General features: G+C 45.7%; 1 long non-coding RNA gene across 7 annotated transcripts in view; it reads right to left on the reverse strand.

Annotated features, from left to right (window-relative positions):
* LOC144293091 (uncharacterized) overlaps window positions 1-6,454 on the reverse strand; it is a 49,299-nt gene extending 42,845 nt beyond the window's left edge. For all 7 annotated transcript variants that reach the window (XR_013360598.1, XR_013360596.1, XR_013360594.1 and 4 more), the window contains exon 1: window positions 6,131-6,454. This is a non-coding gene — a long non-coding RNA (uncharacterized LOC144293091). The remainder of the gene's footprint in view (window positions 1-6,130) is intronic.
* Window positions 6,455-6,554: the final 100 nt, after the last annotated feature.

Here is a 6,554-nt window from a genome sequence, read left to right on the forward strand (position 1 = left end):
CTGCTTTTTGCTGCTAGAAGCTATCTTGGGGTCTTCAGAGGATTTGATGCCTTTTTTTGTTCTCCTTCAATTTACATTCTCCTGAAAATGCATGTAATAGAGCCTGGAGCCCAGGTCTGCCTGACTAATGGGTCCACACTGGAGCTGTAAGGGAGCCTGGGAGAGCGAGTCCTAGCTTCTGTCCTAGGGGTGGGACTCATAACATGGGCAGTTATAGGTCCCACAGATAGGAGAGGTGGACAGGGGGCCACACACAAGGCAACCATCCAACACACCAAAATAAAAAAGGAAGAGATAGAATGGAGAGAGAATAAGACTCCTTTCCCTGCTTGGAAACAAGCCTCTATTCCCTCTACTCCTAGGAAAATTCAAGAAGGAGGAGGGTGGAGCATGACTTTGAGAAAGCTGGGGACGGGATGAATGACTGATCTTGGGGCACCAGGAAGAGGGGACGTGGGCTGTCAAAAGGAAACTGGCCCTTGAGGGCCCATGTGGGACAGCAGTGTGGACAGGGTGGCCCAGGAGGAATCAGAGCACAGGGGCCTTGGCATCTACAAGGTGTGCATGCAGAGGGAAGAGACCCTGAACCAGGACAGGGGGGGTACCCAACCGTGACGAAGCCCACCCACACTGTACTCCTTCTGTGAATAGAGCCTCACTTGGAAGCCAGGCTCTTCCAATGGAAAACACAAGAGCCAGAGTGAGAGCACAAGCAGGAAAGAAAACCAGTGGTGGTGTGAAACAGAATAGTATATACCCTCAGAGACTCTTCCCACAAGCCACTTACTGATTTCAGAGGGGAAAATAACTTTGCAGAGGAGAAAGACGGTTGAAGTCCTCCTCCTAATCAAGAGGTCTACGTAAACATCACTAGTGACGAGACATAGTGACGTCCTGTGCCTCCCAATAGGAGCCACAGGCAAGAAGGAACATCACTTTTCTGTACTATTCTTGCTAAAAATGCAAAACTGACACCATCAGGGGAAACAGCAGAAGGGTTTTGCCTTAAAAAAATATGAGGGAGAGAGAGAGAGCTATATAGCTCTAGATAAAAAGTTGCTTTGGACCTAAGAAAACTTCCCAACAAACCTCAGAAGGACCAAACTGTTTCTAAGTAACTTAATGGTATCACAAAACACAGATGAAACACAATTATAGAAATGAAAAAAAAAAAATCTAGCATGCAGAGCTCAGTTGGTTAAGCATCTGACTCTTGATTTCGATCAGGTCATGGTCTCGAGGTCATGGGATTGTGCCCCGCCTCGGGCTCTGGGCTCAGCACGGAGTCCACTTCAGACTTTCTCTCTCTCTCCCTCCCACTCCCTCCACTCCCCCTCAAATAAATAAATACAATCTTAAAAGGAAAATCTAGCGTGTAAAACCAACATACAATTTACAAAGTCTGCATCCAATCAAAAATGATCACTCGTGCAAAGACTCTGACAAATGCATCTCATAATGATGACAAAAAATCAATTAGTGGAAACAGACCAATATTAGCACAGATGATAGAATTAGTGGGAAAAAACCACATTAAAAGACAGTCACATTTTTGGTGGAGTCTTTGCCTCGTTTGGGGATCAAGGTCATGCTGGTCTCATAGAATGAGTTTGGAAGTTTTCTTTCCATTTCTATCTTTTGAAACAGCTTCAGTAGAATAGGTTTATTTCTTCTTTAAATGTTTGGTAGGATTCTTCTGGGAAGTCATCTAGCTCTGGACTCTTATTTCTTGGGAGGTTTTTGATGGCTGCTTCAATTTCCTTGCTGGTTATGGGTGTTCAGGTTTTCTATTTCTTCCTGATTCAGTTTTGGAAGTTTATAAGTTTCCAGGAATGCATCTATTTTTTCCAGATCGCCTAATTTGGTGGCATATAGTTGCTCACGACACGTTCTTAAAATTGTTTGTATTTCCTTGGCGTTGGTCGTGCTTTCTCCTCTTTTATTCATGACTTTATTAATGTGGGTCTTTTTTCTTTTTGATGAGTCTGGCCAGAGGTTTATTGATCTTATTAATTCTCTCAAAGAACCAGCTCCTCGTTGTGTTGATCTGTTCTACTGTTCTGGTGTCTATTTCATGGAGTTCTGCTCTAATCCTTATTGTTTCTCTTCTCCTGCTGGGTTTAGGCTTTATTTACTGTTCTTTTTCCAGCTCCTTTAGGTGTAAGAGTAGGTTCTGTATGTGAGATTTTTTAATTTTTTGAGAGGCTTGTATTGAAATGTATTTCCCTCTTAGGACTGCCTTTGCTGTATCCCATTTCACATAGTTTCATTTATATGTGGAATATAAGAAATAGTGCAAAGGATCACAAAGGAAGAAGGGGAAACTGAGTGGGGAAAGATCAGAGAGGGAGGCAAACCACAAGAGACTCTTGACTCTGGGAAACAAAGTGAGGGTCGCTGGAGGGGAGGTTGGAGGGGGATGACTGGGTGATGGGCATTAAGTTATTTTTTTGGAATTAAGTTATTAACTGGCTGTTATATTTATGTTGGCAAATTGAATTTAAATAGAAAAATAAAAAATAAAAGACATTAACATTAAAAGGTTATTAAACCTATATTCCATATATTCAAGGAAGTATAAAATATCGAGCATGCTATGGAGGGCATAGAAGATATTTTAAAAAGTGCAAATCTAGTTCTAGAGATGAGAAAGATGTCTAGTTAGGACAACAGCAGAGCAGATACTTTTGCAAATAAGAAAACAAATAACTTTAAAAGCATGGGAAGAGAACCTTCCCAAAATGAAACACAGAGGCTGAGACAAAGGAAAAGGAGCAGGTAAACGTGAGCTGTGAGAGAACTGGAGTCTAACACATGTGTAATTGGGGTCGGGGAAAGGATGGAGAGGTGGGGAAGGAGAGAAAAAATATTTGAAGAAAAAATGGTTGAGGAATGTTTCAAATCTGCTGAGAACCATAAAATCACAGACTCCAGAATCTCAAAGAGCCCCAAGCACAAGAAACATGAAGAAAATTTCACAAAGGCACATCATAATTGTAATGCTTAAAGCCAGCACTAAAGAAAAATCTAAAAACCAGTAGAGAAGAAAGGACACATCACACACAGAGAAGCCGACTCTAGACTCGTCAGAATCACACAGAGAGGGGCACCTCGATGGCTCAGTCAGTTAAGAGTCTGAATCTTGCTTTCGACTCAGGTCATGATCTCAGGGTCATGGGATCAAGCCCCGTGTTGGGCTTTGTCCTCAGCAGGGACTCTGCATGGGATTCTCTCCCTCTCCCTCTGACACTGCCCTGCTCACATGCTTGCTCTCTGTTTCTTTCTCTGAAGTAAATAAATGAATCTTTAAAAAAAAAAAAAAGAAAGAAACAGATAAATCAGAGAAAGACAAATACTGTATGATGTCACTTAGGTGTGAACCCTAGAAAAGCCAAACTCATAAAAACAGAGTGAGGTGGTGGTTGCCAGAGTCTGCGGTGGGAGAATCGGACAGATGTGGTTTAAGGGGAAAAACTTGCAACTAGTAATAAACAAATCCTGAAAATCATGTGCACAGTATGGTGAGTATAGACAGTAGCATCATATTATAATCCTCAAACTTGCTAAGAGATCGGATCTTTATTATTCTCATGACAAAGGAGAAATAACTACATGACATGACAGAGGTGCTCTCACGACAATGACGGTCATATCACAGTATGCAAACACATCAAATCAACAGGTGTACACCTTACATTTAACGAACATCATAAATCAAGTATATCTTTTAAATACGGAAGAAAGAAATGAAAGATCCAGTTTGGAACCATTGGAACATCTTCAAAATACTAAAAAAAGAAAACCAACAAAAACTCTGTAGAATTCTAGGTCCAGTGAAAACATCTTTCAAAAATGAAGGCAAATAAAAAACTTGCAGACATGGAAAGGATCGCAAAGCACTCATGGCAACAGAGTCAGAGTACAAAAAAAAAAAAAAAATCCTTCAGGCAGAAGGAAAATGACACTGAATGAAAATGTGTCTCTTCATAAAGAAATGGAGAGTGTCAAATAAATATGTGGGTAAATAGAAAATATTTTTTCTAGTTTTTGAAAAATCTTTAAAAGATACTTGACTGAATCAAAACTAATGCAGATTTTTATTTATTTTATTTATTTATTTGAGATAGAGAGAGAGAGAACCTAAAATCTGGGGGGTGGGAGGGACAGAGGGACAGGCTCCCCACTGAGCAGAGAGCCTGATATCGGGCTTGATAAGATTATCACCTGAGCTGAAGGCAGACACTTAACCCCCTGAGCTCCTCAGGCACCCCTCCTACTGGGTTTCTAACAACATAGAAGTCAGGGGCCTGACCACAGAGCCCACTTCAGGAAGGTTCTAGTAAAGATGAAGTGCTCCAGTGTTACCCCAATCCTCATCTTTTGGTTGGGGGAAGACTCTGCACTTGGACTTGAGGAATTAGTCTGAAATACTAGTTCCCTGTGGAGCTTTGAGAGTCTATGGGAAGGTCGGTCAATATTTCTGAACCTGTTTGTTTTTTTTTTTCCTTCTCTTATGAATCGGGGATGGCATTTTTTGACACTGCTGCTCCACACTGGTCCACAAAGCACACAGAATCAGAATTTTCACTTCAACAAATTTCTCATGCGACCCAGACACAATGAAGACTGGATACCAACCCGACAATTCTCTGACTGAGGACAGTAGCCAGCACATTCTGAACAACACAGCGCTGTCACTCTCAGAACTCGGTTCCTTGGGCAAGCACTGTAGTAAGGGCCAGCATGATTTCCAGACTCACCCAATGACATCAGAGCAATTTTTAGACTTCACTAACGGGCCTTGTAGGGGACCGGGGAAGGCCTGCCGCGTGTAGCACAGTTACAGCAGAGAAGAACGCCAGCGGTGACCTGTGGGAGGGGTTGTCCAGCAGGGCTCGTGGCCGGCTTGTCTACCCATGTCCTGCCAGGTCCCAGGCGTGACACTCAAGGCTTCGAGGGGTGCTTGGTACTGTGGGCGTCCAAAGCTATCTGGTAGACAATTAGCCCAGCTCCCTGTAAACCTGTGCCCAGCAACTCGCTGTGAATTTATCTGAACACATCTCTCCTCCTCAGCAGAGAAGGTTAACCGTGGGAAAGAGAAGGTCCCTCACGGGGCAGGGGACCAGGGCAGGACCTCCCTCGGCATGCGGGGAGCAGACCAGAAGGTACCAGCTTCTTCAGGTGGTATCAGTGCTTCTCTTGTTTGGGGGCACTGACTTTCACCCCAAAGGGCCCAGGACTCAGCACCAGGGTGCTCCGACCTGCAGGTGAGTACTTAAGCTCACCAAGTTCCTTCTAGAGTACAAGACGGAGGGCGGCCCTCTGCTCAGCGGGCCTGCTGCCTTTCCCTTCTTGGGGGAAGGACAAGTGGCCTCTGGACACCTGACCGTATGTGCTCAGGACCAAGGGTTGGGAGTTTCCTGGAACACGGAGGGCCCTGTTCTTAGGGGTCCCGTTGCTGCATCCTCCACAATGCACCGACAGGTCACCTGGCTCTGGTGGCTAGCTGGAAGTTGGCTCTTTAGGGCTGCATTTTATACTTTTTTTTTTTTAAAGATTTATTTATTTATTTGAGAGAGAGAGAGAGAGAGAATGAAGGCACATGCAGGGGTTTGGGCAGGAGAGAGAAGTAGACTCATTGCTGAGCAGAGCTTAACACAGGCCTCAATCCCATAATCCTGAGATTGTGACCTGAGCCAAAATCAAGAGTCAGGCACCCAACCGACGGAGCCACCCAGATGCCCCCACATTTTTATTCTTAGTGGTATGTTTTTCGCCCTGGGCTATGATTCCCTTGGCCCTCCCATGGGGAGCCCAGTTCCGCCATTGGGGGTGGGGATCAGAGCCCAGCCCAGGCAGCGAGTCGCCTTTCCTACAAATGGCAATCAACCCGCTACTCAAGGTACTTGTGACACGAAGCGCACGCTCCAGATCCTGGGTTAGCCCGACTGCCTGCAGCCGCAGAGACAGAGGCTCACTCAAGCCCTCTGAGGACACACCAGCCTGGGGGCCCAGAGCTCTCCCGCCAATCCCCCAGGTCCTGCTCCCTCTGTCCTTGGGGGCGGGGGGGTGTCTCTGCATCCCAGCAAATGTCCTGTCTTCTCACACTCGGTCTCCCCTGCTTACTCACCCTGACCGTGGGACGTGCTTTGCTGTCACACCAGCGCCCACCAGGGCAGGGTCCCCACAAGGCAAGGCCGGACCGGATTACGTCGTCATCACCCTGGCCCCCCATCGGCTGCCGTGGGTCAGGTGACTGCCCTTGGTCCCACCCGCTGCCACAGGGGGAGAGGCATAATCTCTTCGAGTAAGTAGGCCTCTGGGTCGGTATCCGGTAAATGAATCAGCATGACATTGAAATTAAAAAAAAAAAAAAACAACCCAACAAGTGGAGAGGTTGCAGGCACACTTAGCTAATTCACTCCTGGTTGCACTTAGCTGTTTTCTGTTTGTGGCTGTGCCGTGTGCTTTGCTGCAGAGCCGGGTGCAGGCTTGCAGGGGGGGGGTGGGCGGGGCCCTCCCTGTGCAGAGCGAAGAACAAAGGTCACAGGCAC

This window comes from Canis aureus, chromosome 21 (assembly GCF_053574225.1).
Source record: "Canis aureus isolate CA01 chromosome 21, VMU_Caureus_v.1.0, whole genome shotgun sequence".
NCBI classification, from domain to species: domain Eukaryota; kingdom Metazoa; phylum Chordata; class Mammalia; order Carnivora; family Canidae; genus Canis; species Canis aureus.